The following is a 14,316-nucleotide window of genomic DNA, read 5'->3' as shown; positions in this document are numbered from 1 at the left end:
CATCAAGTGCAGCATTCAGGCATGGTTTTAGAGACATTTTTAGCTTTGTCCTTTTGGCATCAAGGATTTTTATGTAGCAATTGAATAGGAGGAAGGAATTAATTTGATTTAGCGATGTCAAACTGAAAATGAAGTTCCTCCTAGCACATCCTTCGAAGAACGCTCAATGGCTCTGGATTTAGTCTGCCATCCGCTTTATTTTTGCAGGGATATTTTTGAACTTCCTCTGCTGATAAATATTTAGAGTCTGTTTATATTTCATCTGATTTCTGTTAGATAGTGCTTACAGATTTTTTTCCATAAGTACTTATTACTGAAGAAATTGGTGTTACAAGCCTTGAAATTGCAGTGCTAGCAATTTTGTAATTTTAACTGTAGCTGACTGACAGTATATTTATTAATTACCCAAGAGAGGCTTACAGCTTTCTAAAAGAGAACTTTATTTCTGGGTGGTAGGAGTTAGAAGGGGAGCTGTAATTACTTTATGTCTGGAGTGCAGGTTTAGGTGCAGGAGGCTTGGATGGATTAGACGTGACCATCGCTGAGGATCAATAAGGTACGAAAAGCCGAAAGGCTGTTTCACATTTGTAAAAGGATGCTGCTAAGCTCAGAATGGAAATGGCAGCTATTTCTTTTTTGTTTAATTAAAATCTAATGAAAAACAATTCAGAGAAACCTGGGTTGATATTAATTACTTTGAGCACTTGAAGGATTTCCTTTGCAAAAATCTGTGCAGCCTTTTCTTATAGCCCGGCTCTGTACGATTCTCACTGGTGTTGCCCAGCTAAATCTTAGTGCTGTTTTGCTATGCCTTGCTAATTCCTTTTTGGAGTCATGTTTTTCCTGATGTGAATATGACAATTCCACTTTAATTAGATAACAGTGGTTGTCACCATGCATAGGGATTGTGATGCCTAGGAGTCTCAGAAGTATCTGTGTCAAAATAAATAAATAAAACATCTAAAAAGCTTTACTAAGAAGCATTAAACTTAAAAACTGAATTAGTTAATAGCACTGAAATGAGTTGCCTTATTTTATTACAGCATATAGCCGCCAGATGTCACTTATTTTGTGCACCACTGTGCTCGGGAGAAATATGCCCTTGGTATGTAAAAGATAAAAAAAAAAAAACAACTTTCTATAAGTGGCTTTGTTTCTGTTTGTATTCATAATTAGCAACTGTCTTCCTTGATAAATATTTTCATCTTAAAATAGATTGTATAGACTAATTTCTCACAAATAAGATAGACTTGCATTTTTATGATCCTTAAATGTCAGCAGTGACATTTTGAAACTCAGTCTTTAAGAAAATAATTAATAGGGTTACTAAATTTTCAAAAGGATGAAAGTACATTTTACGGAAAGAACAGTTTTCTTGTTATGAACTGTACTATCATTAAAGACACTTTAACCAGTGCCTTAAATATATATTCATCTTCAGCCAAGTTAAAAGCAGTGAGATGAGTCTTAACGTCATGCAGGACTGAAAGCAAGGTGGAAGTACGTGTAGACAGGGGAAGGAACACTTCTAAAATCAGAGAACAGCATCCACTTATAGAACAATGTAATTCATCCTCAGGGCTTAAAGGCTTCAAAGAAAAGTGTGAATAAAGATAGACGGATAGATGGGGATATATCTCTAAAGTGGAAAAGGAACACTTGGTACCCAACACAAAGCTGTTTTTCCCGACCCCAACGAGCAGTATCAGTGAGCAGGATGAAATGACTAATTGCTCACCAGTGAGAGCGACCAAAGGGCTTGTGATCTGGGTCATGGTGTTCAATGGTGGTTTTTTCCTCCTATTACCAGAGATGCTAAACTGACAGGTGCAGACCCTCTTTCTGCTCCATGGTCACATAAGCCTCGTGCTCATTTATTTTTCGGTCTGTACCCAAAGGCGGCACCGTTAGAAAGGGGAAATTTAATTTTCTGGACTTGAAGCAGAAAGACTGAAAATTGAGTGATTTCCTGAAGGGTGATGATTACTGCTTTTTTTTTTTTTTTTTTTGCTTTTTTCCCCCCGCTTTTTTTTTCCCGTTTTTTTTTCTCGGTGGTAGCACTGTTTTTTGTTTTTACATTTTAAATGTGTCTTCTACCTTGGATTTCAGTTTGGGATGGAGTCTTAGTTGCTCTCTGGATCTCATGCAGGTTGGAGGACGTAAATCTATCACTCCAAGTGAATGATGTGAGGGTTGCTCTCCAAATTATTTTCCTTTTGAGTCCTCAGGAGCAGCTGTTTTGAAAGACTACCTACCTTCATTTTTCATCTGTGGTGAAAAATGTGCTCTAGCATGGCATTCACTAACTGCAGGCAGAGTACGTGACAGACTTTTTTCCCCCCTTTTCTTCTATGCTTGAGCAAAAATAGAGGTGAGCAAAGCATTCCTTAACTAATAGAAATGGAGCGAATTAGTGTTTTAGCAGCAAGTATGAAACCAATTATATTAATGAGGGCTCCAGTGTCTTAACTGAGAGTTGTTTATGAGACGGAGGGTTTCACTTCCTCGTTGCAGGTCTTGCACCATTGCTCCCGACAATGCCACCTGCCAGCTTTGGCCCCGGCAAGTGCTCACTGCTGCCATCGTGCAGTGGGGTCCCAGCGTGGCTCTGGGATGGGGAGTGCGATGGCAGCTCAGCAGAGCTTGGAAAAATTACCTTCTCTGTCTTTTAAGCTTACGGAAGGACTGAACTTCGCCCTGTTTAATATGGTTACTGGAGGAATTTCAGATTCAGTGCTGTCTGCCTTAGGTGGTTTATTTAGAAATTGAATTGCCAGTGACTTTCTATGTTGTACAATACATATCCGAATTTTGTTCAAAGTCCGTCAATCCCCATGTAATGGGATTCTGAATGGTGAGTTAGGAGATCTAGATTTTTCTTGGACTTACACCATTTTATGCCATATGGTAGTACAGGTAACGCATGTCAGTACTCTGTCATTTGTCATCCACAAATTGAAAAGCGCCTTTGAAAAGCGCTCTGACATCTGCCGTTGGGAGTTACTCCAAGAAAGTGAGTACTGTCCATGCCCCAAGGATCTGATGCACATGGACGTTAACAAAACTCTGAGATACATTTGAGTGCACCCTAGCATCCCCCCAAGTCTGCTGTGTATGGCATGAATGTTTGCAATGAAACTACTGCCTTTACTCATTTAATTAGTTTTTCAGGTTGGACAGAAGCTTCTATATAAAAAGATGAATAAAATAATATATATGTTGTATTTAAATGTTCATGTTTGGAGAATACATTTTGTCTGTTCCAGATCAGTGTTGTTGGCGTAGCTTGGCCCTGTACAAGTAAACTTTAGGAGGAAAAATAAGAGTAACTTCAAAGGCAAGTTTTCATATGTAAAGGAAGAAAAAGCATATAATTGTAAGGTTTTATTCTGGTTTGCTATTATTATCAAAGTCTAATTTATAACACTGAGCTATGCAATAAAGAAACTGGGGTATAATATCAGCATATAATTTATTTTTTCACTTAATGAGAACTGTGAAATTTTCTGAGTTTATAGATTATTCTGAACTTCTGAAGTCGCTTGCTTTGATTATAAATGTTTTGGATGCTGAAGGCATTTTTCAGGATTTAAACATGCAAGAAAGTTGTAAACTAAATCAAATGGTCAGTAGTGAGACTATCATTTCTCTTACATACCTAGGATGAATGGTTTTCTAGCATGCCTAATTTCTTCACATACTGGTGAAGTAACTGCTATAAAAGCAGCAGGACTGACTCAGTTATTCACATAATAGGTTTTATTTTTGTCCACTAGAAAGAGTTTGTCCATCAGGGCCAAAGAGCCGATCCCTGGGTGCCTTCCCCGTTCGCTCTGTCTGGTTTGAAGCTCTGCTCCAGCTGTGCAAAGCCGGACCTGCTCTATGGAAACACATTGGAGATGCAGAAGGGGATTGTCACAGTCGAGTTGCCAACTCCCCCTGGACAAAGAGAGGATCTCATAGAACAATTATGTTGCCAAAGGGTGGATGTTTTTCAAGGGGAGAGCACCACAGGAATTCATGATTAAAAAAAACAATGAAAACAACCAATTTGGCTAACAACTTCATTGCCCAGACTCATGGAGGCTCTCGCATCTGGGTGACAAGGCTGCTGAATTGGTGTTGGAGCTGCTTCTGTTGAAGCCAGGGGCAAGGCAGAGCCGGTGAGGTGGGGGCAGCTTTGTTTTTCTGGGACCTCCGCTGTAGAGGACGTAACGCAGGGTGGAGGGGTTGCAGTGTCCGAAACTGCTCCTGCTGGCTGCTGAGTCGCATTCCTGAAGCTTTGATGGAAGACGTGGCATTTTGTGGCACTTTATTGCATGTTGCTGTCTTTAGATGTGGGCGTGGAGTGATCTTTGTAGAAGACAATGATTGATATGGCTTTTTGTGGCAAATGCCGTGTTTTGTTAACAGCATTCTTGAGGGTGGAAGGTGTTAAAGGAAACTGAGCATGGGCCAACTTCTACAATGCCCTATTTCTGAAACCATACTGCTCCTTTGGTGACCATTAAAAAAGTAGGCGTAACTCAATAGCATTACTGATGGAACAGGTCGATATGGACCCATTTTTCACATTTCTTTGAACTTGAGGCACTAACAGAACCATCGTCTCTGGTGCTGCACTTCGATGCATCAGCTGCACTCCCCCATCACTGGGGGAGGTCCCGGACGACTGGAGGCTTGCCCATGTGACGCCCATCTACAAGAAGGGCCGGAAGGAGGATCCGGGGAACTACAGGCCTGTCAGCCTGACCTCGGTGCTGGGGAAGATTATGGAGTGGTTCATCTTGAGGGCGCTCACAAGGCATGTGCGGGACAACCAGGGGATCAGGCCCAGCCAGCACGGATTCATGAAAAGCAGGTCCTGCTTGACCAACCTGATCTCCTTCTATGACCAGGTGACCCACCTAGTGGATGAGGGAAAGGCTGTGGATGTGGTCTACCTGGACTTCAGTAAGGCCTTTGACACCGTCTCCCACAGCATTCTCCTCGAGAAGCTGGCGGCTCACGGCTTAGACAGGTGTACTCTGTGCTGGGTGAAAAACTGGCTGGACGGCCGGGCCCAGAGAGTTGTGGTGAATGGAGTTCAATCCCGTTGGCGGCCGGTCACGAGCGGTGTTCCCCAGGGCTCAGTTTTGGGGCCGGTCTTGTTCAATATCTTTATCCATGACCTGGATGAGGGGATCGAGTGCACCCTCAGTAAGTTTGCAGACGACACCAAGTTGGGCGGGAGTGTTGATCTGCTCGAGGGTAGGAAGGCTCTGCAGACCTGGACAGGCTGGATCGATGGGCCCAGGCCAACTGTATGAGGTTCAACAAGGCCAAGTGCCGGGTCCTGCACTTCGGCCACAACAACCCCATGCAGCGCTACAGGCTTGGGGAAGAGTGGCTGGAAAGCTGCCCAGTGGAAAAGGACCTGGGGGTGCTGGTCGACAGCTGGCTGAACATGAGGCAGCAGTGTGCCCAGGCGGCCAAGAAGGCCAATGGCATCCTGGCCTGTATCAGAATTAGTGTGGCCAGCAGGAGTAGGGAAGTGATTGTCCCCCTGTACTCGGCACTGGTGAGGCCGCACCTCGAATACTGTGTTCAGTTTTGGGCCCCTCACTACAAGAAGGACATTGAGGTGCTGGAGCATGTCCAGAGAAGGGCAACAAAGCTGGTGAGGGGTCTGGAGAACAAGTCTTATGAGGAGCGGCTGAGGGAACTGGGGTTGTTTAGCCTGGAGAAAAGGAGGCTGAGGGGAGACCTCATCGCTCTCTACAACTACCTGAAAGGAGGTTGTAGCGAGGTGGGTGTCGGTCTCTTTTCCCAAGTAACTAGTGACAGGACAAGAGGAAATGGCCTCAAGTTGTGCCAGGGGAGGTTTAGATTGGACATGAGGAAAAATTTCTTTACTGAAAGAGTGGTGAAACATTGGAACAGGCTGCCCAGGGAAGTGCTTGAGTCACCATCCCTGGAAGTATTTAAAAGACGTGTAGATGAGGCACTTAGGGACATGGTTTAGTGGGCATGGTGGTGTTGGGTTGACGGTTGGACTAGATGATCTTAGAGGTCTTTTCCAACCTTAATGATTCTATGAGCTGCACCGCACTCTTCCACTGCCAAATACAGCGTATTTCTATACTGTTATCTGCATATAATGTAAATATTTTATTTATCATTGTTTCGTAGTGGCTGGGTGTCACTTCTGAGAGATGAACACTGCTTTCCTAGAATGCTTGTGTTGTCACTTATTGACAGTGTTTTAGGGGTTTTCTTTGGTGTTATTATTTGTATTATATAGTAGTGCTTAGAAACCATAAACAGGCTTGGAAGCCATCTCTTCCAGCCCTAAGACACCCTAGTAAGCTTTTATTTTGGTGTAGTCCCTTCTGCAGACATATATTAAGGAATTTCTAGTTTACTTCACATAAAAAATATCCCCCCCAAATGCATCTGTATACTCTTGATGTCATCTTAGTCTCCTGCGTGTCTGAAGGCTTTGAGTGCAATAACAGCCTAAACCAAGTTATTACATTAATCTCATGAAATCTAAGATTCATGTCTTTGACTCAAGGTAGAGTAAACACTATTGGCAACAGAGAAATTTAAGAGATGGAAATGCATGTCAATACTTGGGAGGTATTTCTTCTGGAGATGTTTTTTGGTTAGATATATTAATTCTGGCAAAGTTGGAGTTTATAGGTCCTTGCAAAGTATTTTTTGGGGCATATTCTGGAGATGCTTCTAGTTCTCTGCAGAGTTTTATGATGTCAATGCTCTATTTCAATTTTTCTGCACTAGAAACTAAGCTTTTTGGGTTATCATTAACAGTCATGCATCTGTTCTTGCAGAGCTGACTGCCAACTGCAATTGATGGAGTTTGTGTCACTTTAGATTTCTCCTGTGAATTGCTTCAGTAAATGGTTTATTTCTAGAAGTGGAGCCCGAGCTCCAGAACTAGTGTCGATCTGATTTCAGCTGCAAAGTCCTAAAGTGACTCCATGCCCTCCTCTACTTGTCTAGAACCAAATATATCAATAAGCACTGCTGTTTAAAAATAAAGCATTTTACCTCCTGCTGTTCACTTTTGAGTTGTGCCCTGCTACCCCCAGGGACACAAAGATTTTTCAGCAGAGAGCTTTCTGGCTGGAGCAGAGTGTTTGAGAACAGTTGCTCACCCTTCCTCCTTGAAACTGCATCCTCTGGGCCATCTCAGGAGATAGTCTGTCCCACAGAGCAAGCAAGAGCATCCCGGCCCCAGGCATCCCTACATAGCACCCAAGTGGTGTTCAGGTAGGGGTCAATAAGGACCACCATGTGAATTAGGCACTTGTGCCATCTGGGAGCTCCATCAAGGGTGGGGGTTTTTTTCAATTTCTCAGTGCAAGGCCTTAAAAAGTGAATTTTGAGCCCTCTGCAGTTTAAGCAGAGGAAGAGTGGAAGGTTAGTTTGAGACACTCTCCCTACAACAGAAGCTAAGTAATTAACATCTCCATTGGGAAAAAAGTCCCTTAGAGAGCTTGCTTGGGATTGCCTCTGTGCCACAAATAAAGGCCATCTCGTTTGCTAGGCTAGATGTTGCCTTTATGTTGCAGAAAATGTTGCTGAAGAGGCAGGGTGTGAGGGAGTGCATGCCAAATTTTTCTTGATGCATTAATCATTATGCAGAGTTGGGGTTTTGGTTTGTTTTTTTTTCCTGGTTTCTTTTCATGGAAATTCAGTAAAGAAAGTTCTCAGATTTTTATCTTGTTTGTTTACAATCAGCAGTCCAGCTAAGTGCAATGCAAAGCATGAAAAGGTATTTGTGGTTGTGTTCTTTCCAAGTGGAAAACAAGTATACTGAAGCCAAACATGGGCAAAACCTGCAGGAATACGCAGCCAAGTCAAGGGAGTCAGCGACTCAGTGGCTAAGGAACAGATTTATCTTATCATTGTTCTGGATATTACAGTAGTTACTGGGTCCCATACATAGCGTGGCTTTTTTTTCTTTTTTTGTTACTGTTGTAAACGGGGGTCTTCATGCAGTTGCAAGATTACTGGGCTGGAGTTTACCATGTTATGAAAATGGTATCGAGAGCTGTGATTTTTTTGAGAGGCTGGTGAAAGAATGCAACGTGTTCTCTTTTTTGTAATAGTGGAAGTCAGTAAATGAAGATATTTGAATTTCTTTGAAGTTTGTGGTAGAAGTGTTGTTCCTTAGCTGTGATGATGTAAAGATATGAGAGTTTAATCCATTATCAAATGGCATTAGGTTCCACATCAAGTATGTGCTCTGCCTATAAAGATATGTGTTGTTAGCAACAGAAAACAGAGTATAGCCATGCAGAAACATCTTCAAAATGATGGTATCTTGTAAGCTGGATACTGAAAATTTATTGCACTTTTGTGTAGTTAAAGAGCACATGATACAGGTGAGTGATGGAGTCTAAGCCTTCGATGAAACACTTACGAATAGTGGTAGGAGGCTTTGGAAGTAAATGTTGCTTGACTTATGCAGAATAAGCACTTTCCTAAAATGCTGACAGCAATATTCCATCAGAAAGGTTTTGCTTAATTAACTGTAGCCAGAAGTTACCTGCAGGAATTCTATCTGGTGATACTGTGTTACTCTTACAGAGATAACTAATTAGCAATTTCTTGAGAATACTTAGGCCTTTTTGGGTATCTCCACTTGGACTTTGAGTCTACTTCACTTTGGAACAAGTGTGTAGTTTCTTGGTACTTTAACGGGCTGAGATTTATCTGCTGTGTTGTTGCTTAAAGAATTAAAGTTGTTGAACATTTATAAAAGTTACTATGAAGTTTGGAACACAGGGTTTTTTTAAAAGTATTGAAACAAAGCCACAGTTGTGATTTGGCATCAATGAATAGTTTTTGTTGACTAATTTTTATTTGAATTTACAAGAAACTTTAATGACAGACTCTAATACTGAATTCGTCTTTTCAGGATGCAGCTGTGTATGTTTCCTTTCGCCCACTCAGCACTAGATGAAAGATGAAATGCCCTATTCATGAAAAAGTACTTACACGGTACTTAAGTACAGATGAGATATGTTTTTCCATCCATTTTAATGTATGTTGCATGGAGAAGGTACCACATATGTGTCATTACAAAAAATTTCAGATGACTGTGCTAAGATAGTAAAGTTTATGGAGAAAATTCAGCTTGGAGGTGGAGGAAAATCCCTTCTCAGTCACTAAAAATCAAATGAGCAGCTGTTAGCATATATGTTGCTCTAGAATTGTCACAACAATATTGTGTTTAAAGCAATGTTAAGTATCACATAGACTGATCCCCTTCAGAAAGACTGCTTATTTATGAAGTGTGAAGGTATATCAAATGAAGTCTAGTAGATATCATTTGGTTGCATTATTGCATGCAAAAACATTTTACCACACCGTGAGATAAACAGGCACTGAAGGCATTACGTTATGCATATTCTATTTATTCCATATAATGTTATTCATCCCTCAAAAGCAACCTTAAATTAGCAGTTGATCTCTCACAACCCACAAGATTTAGCAATTCATACTGTATACCATTTGCAAAGTGGCAGTAAGTATTCGATTTCAGATGGTGGAGAGAATATGTTTCTCACTTTAAATCAACTTGAGGTAGCAGCTGCTAAAATGAAGTAAAATCAAATGTGTAAAAAGAACAAGATGGTAATCAGAGTAACATAACTGTGAATGCCCACTATTTTGCAGCGTGCCGAGGCTGAAAATGCTTGGCAGGACCATTGGAAATACTCTCAGAACATTTTTCTGACCAGTAATCAATGCAAGAGGCAAAGACCCGTGCTTAAAATAAATCTTCAGCACTGAAAGTTCTCTTCCTGCAAATTCAACTGTGCTACACTAGCTCTGCATCTCTTCCTCAAATAAGTCAGCTGGCACTCTGAATGTGAAGATTTATTTTTCTTTAGCACAATGAGGCTTTGGTGTTCATCTCACCTAAGCTTAAACGTGTGGATGGCAGATGCCTAAATCTAAGGCAATCACTCGAACCTCACGTTGTAGCCGACACAGAGAAATTGGCTGTCCAGAGCAATTTCCCCATGTTCAGGTAAGGTGATGAAAACGAGCGTGCTGTCCTCACCGAACTGAGCTTTACATGAAGGGAAAACCCATATCTCTGTTGAGCAAGTTGCTCCAGAAGAGCTATTTGAGTAAATTACAGCAATATCTGTCCAGGGACTGAAACAATGAAGCAGACTTGGAATCCTGAAAATAAAGCAGGATGGGCAGCAGTCAGAAAGAAATGCATAACAAAAAATAGCCTGCATTTCATAAGTGAACTCTGTCAATACTAGACCAATTCTCTGCATTTGGAGTTTTCTGAAGGTAAGTACTTATTTATTTTTGATTACAGCCTGACTGCAGGGCATACAGGAACTGTATTTAGGTATGATATTTTTTGCCACCTGCGAGCCCCCAAAACCCCTAGATTTGTTTGATAAAAATATCTGGAGTGGAAGAGCTTCATAACAGATTCAGCCTTCATGCTTCGTGTTTCCCTGTTGCATTAGTACTTATAACACGTATTTGGCTGATTTGTGGGATGATAGTGTGATTTATTTCTTGAAAGAGCATGTAGGTAATATAATAATTTATATTATTGTAAAGTAATGTGATATCCTGTGTTGGGAAGCTGTTTGATCTTATTAAAAATGTAATAAAAATATTTGTGGCAAGACCAGCCTTATCACTTTCACTCTGTGCACCTGAAGTTGTATTTCAGGTGATCCCTTTACTGTGAGCTCTTTGGTTCTTTTTCTTTTGCTACATAACAAAAGAAAATAAATATGGCAAATTCAGCCTGATATTAAATCACTGAATAAGTGATTTAACCTTCTATGTTTGTCTTCATCTTGTTTTTGACATTGGGTGTCTTTCTGGAGATTTAAGAAAATACACTTTTTCTTAGCAAGGGGTAAAAGTTAACTCCATTAGCATCAGTATTTTGTATCTGTTCTGGCTCTTAGTGATTCAATCATTTTATTGAGGGACTGACTGTTTTTTTTCTTAAATAGATGTGATTTCTGGTTGTATTCTGAAAAGCAGAACTTTTTAATCTAGTTCCAGATTTTTGGGAGAGGAATCTGTGAGCCCCACAGGATGAATGCATTGATTTATCTCTGTTTTCATGAGATGACCTCAAGGACTCTGTAGGATATATTGGGAGGTTGCTTGCAGTTACCATGAGAATTAAAAAAAAAAAAACAAAACCCAAACACTTCGACCATGCATAATGCGTTTTGAAACTGGCTTAAAATGGCCTTTCTGTGAGAAGACATGCACTGGAGTAATTTATGTAAAGACAAAGTTTTTCTACAGTGTGAAATTTTTTCATATTCAATGTAAATCCGTCAGTGTTTCTGTAGCAAGACACCATGTGAGATGAATAGAAGCTAAGTGAAGTGAAAAGATGAATTGCTGGAGATGTTGCACATCATAGGCAGCAAGTTTTGATCAAGAGTTGAGAAGCCAGTGTGTACCGTAGTCAAAATTCTGCTCCGAGCATCCTTATAAATACATGAGAACAGAATTTTGCTCCATGTTTGTACAAGAGTAAGGACTTAAATACATTGGTGTGAGCTCTACCCTGACACAGGGTGAGGGATTCATGGTGCTTGGAACACGTGGTGCCACAGGTTAGGCAGCTGGCAGTGGTGCTTTTTTCCTTCCAGGGCTTTCAGACCTGCGTTTCTGGAGAAGTCATTACAGTGCTGATGCCCCAAATCCCTACGCTTCTCTTCAGCTCTCATAAAACCTTCGGTATAAATCTTGCATGGGAATAGCTTTTGGAAAATCACCTTGTGTGGATCTGCGGCAGGTGTTACTGCGGAGGAATTGTTGGCGAGATCTCATCCCTGTCTTAAATGTGGAGGAGCCAGTCTGTTATCTTCTAAACCTGTATGCTAGTTTAGATCTAATTAGGAGACCATAATATAGTTTGGAGTTTATCAGTAGGCCAGAGGTTGGCTGGCTTTGGTTCTGTTTTATTTTCCTGTCTGGACTTTTTATTCTGCAAGTAGCCCAAAAATAAATGATGGGTCTGATTCTAGACCGATTTAAATCGGGTGAAATAGAAAGAAAAAACAACACAGAAGTCATTAAATTTTTTAGTGATTTTTTTTTTCCGCTGAAAAATAGTTTAAATTAAAAATGGGTTATATCAAGCTTAATTATTATTTTCACATTTTCACACTTTCAGGCACAAGAAGCTGGACCTTGGTAATTTCTAGGCACCTGCACAAGACTTTAGATGTAATAACGGGTTTCTGGGGGAAGGCATGACCATGCTGTAGCTGATCCAGGACAGTCTCCTGTTTCCCTTCCTGCTCTCCCTGCGCTTTTTCCCTTGCTTCCAATAATCTGTTTATTCAGGCAGTGTTTATGCCCTAATTGAGTGGTGATTCAAGCTCAGTAACTGTTTCCTGAGCATTGCAGCAGAAATAATAAGAGTAGGTCCTTATTTGATTGAAACGACTACTGTTACGCTGATTTTAGGGGAGTTTGCTGATTTTTTTGCAAATGGAGGGTGTCATTTGTTCCATTCTCACATTTTCTTTGGAAGTATATTGATGAGGAAGGAGCAGAGCGTGTTTGGATTAGATCTTGAGAAAGAAACCAGCTGGGTTATGGAATAAGCCACAGTTGTTATTTAGGCAAGATTGCTGATTCAGTGGTGATTCAGGAGGTTTTCTTTGGCTTTAAAAGGCTTCAGAACCAGGTCCTTTAAAGAATATTTTACTCTTGAACAAGCGTTCAGCAGTTGTTCAGCAGGTTGAATGTATAATCATGGGTTATGACCACATATTCTAGCTTTTAAAATGTGACTGTTTTTCAAGTGATTGCCTTAAAAATGTTTGTAGTGGGTTTATATAATGTCTTGGGAGTTGCATTTATTGATTTTTTTTTTTAATTAGTTTTTTTAAGCAAATAGTGGAGCTTTACGTAACTTCAGTCTGCAGGAGGTTGGTGAGCTTTGTAATGAGTCCTGCTGCTTTGCTAAACCACTGCAATAGCTTTTTTTTTTTTTTTTTTGCAAGGAGGTTGCGGAGGTCAGTGATTCATGATTCTCATTTTATTGACATATCTTCTTTCTGGCAGCTTGTTGGTTTCTCTGAGGTAAATAGATGTGAGTTCAGGCAAAGTTTATTTCCAAAAATGTTAACTTGAGGAGCCAAATGTGTACAATAAGCAGGACAGAGAAAATCTATGATTATTCCTCTCCTTTCCTGAGCTAATTTTCTTTTTCTTTTTTTTTTTTTTTTTTTCTGGTCAGGTTTTTATTACTTGTACTGTTTATTTATTAAAATGGTACAACCTGCCCACTAACAGGATGAACTTCCTCACGCTGTACAAATACTTCACTACACTTGTACAAATACTTCAGCTTGTTCTGAAGAGGCCATGTCTGAGAGCAAAATCATTGTGCAGCCTGTAGTCTGGTTCAATCCTTATCCCTTCCAGTAAGCTCAATTAGCTAAAAAGTATTCATAATGGTAAAGTTTTGCAGGTTTTTTATGTGTCCAGAGGTCATAAACATATCTTGCACAGGCTGAAGAATTGCTGTTGCACAGGGAGAAACAGGGCTGCCGCGGGCCACGTTGCAATGGGTGATAGAGGAATGGAAAAGGAATTACGTGATTGTGCTGCACTGCTACTAAATATTGCTTTTTTTTAATATGAAAATTTTATGAAGGTTTTGCTCTACCAGCCTCACTCTGCCCTTTCATGTTTCCATTCCTCTTCATGTGAGTCATGGAAAGTTTATGATAGTATAGTTGTGGGCAGCATTTCACTTGAGACCTACATCTTTTTGTGACTAATGACAGCCCTGTCTTCACAGGAGCTCTTGAGAGTGAAATATTACCACAGGGAAGTTCATTTCTGGGGTGTTCATGGAGGGTGTGGGAACAGCTTTGCTCTGAGATTTCAAAAAACATTAGCAGCGCAAACTGAGAACTTGAATTAAACAAGTCTTCCTGATTTGACAGGGAAGGCACTTAGGCAGTAAGAATATTTATTCAGATTTGTGAAAACAATTAGGAGACTATGGATAAAACAACATAGCTGTTACTGAAAGAATGACATTAGATATTATTAAATTAGGAGCCATGTGCTCCTTCAGAAGTTACTGACCAGATGAGATCCGGCAGTATTATCTTTTGCCTAATCCTTCTTTTTAAATTTTTGCTAAAGTTGCTTATCCTTATTTTTATAGCATCTGTAGCTTTCATTTGAAAAAGAAGGGGGGCAAGGGCTACCTGCTGCAGAGGATGTTCCGTATGTCTGCTTTGGGTGATGCTTCAGCTGAAGTATCGT

The 14,316-nt window shown here is 40.5% G+C and overlaps 1 protein-coding gene across 2 annotated transcripts in view; it reads left to right on the top strand.

The window, feature by feature from the left end:
• The window catches only part of CHST15 (carbohydrate sulfotransferase 15), a 47,431-nt gene that overhangs the window by 8,300 nt on the left and 24,815 nt on the right, over positions 1-14,316 (top strand). Inside the window, exon 1 of one of the 2 annotated variants that reach the window (XM_076339197.1) lies at positions 9,972-10,048. The exons of the other annotated variant lie outside the window; for it this stretch is intronic. The gene's annotated coding sequence lies outside the window, so the exon portion shown is untranslated. Of the gene's footprint in view, positions 1-9,971; positions 10,049-14,316 lie in introns of those variants that run through there. 2 annotated transcript variants of the gene reach the window in all.

This window comes from Aptenodytes patagonicus, chromosome 5, assembly GCF_965638725.1.
Source record: "Aptenodytes patagonicus chromosome 5, bAptPat1.pri.cur, whole genome shotgun sequence".
In the NCBI taxonomy this organism is placed as follows: domain Eukaryota; kingdom Metazoa; phylum Chordata; class Aves; order Sphenisciformes; family Spheniscidae; genus Aptenodytes; species Aptenodytes patagonicus.
This window is presented reverse-complemented; position numbering and strand designations above follow the sequence as displayed.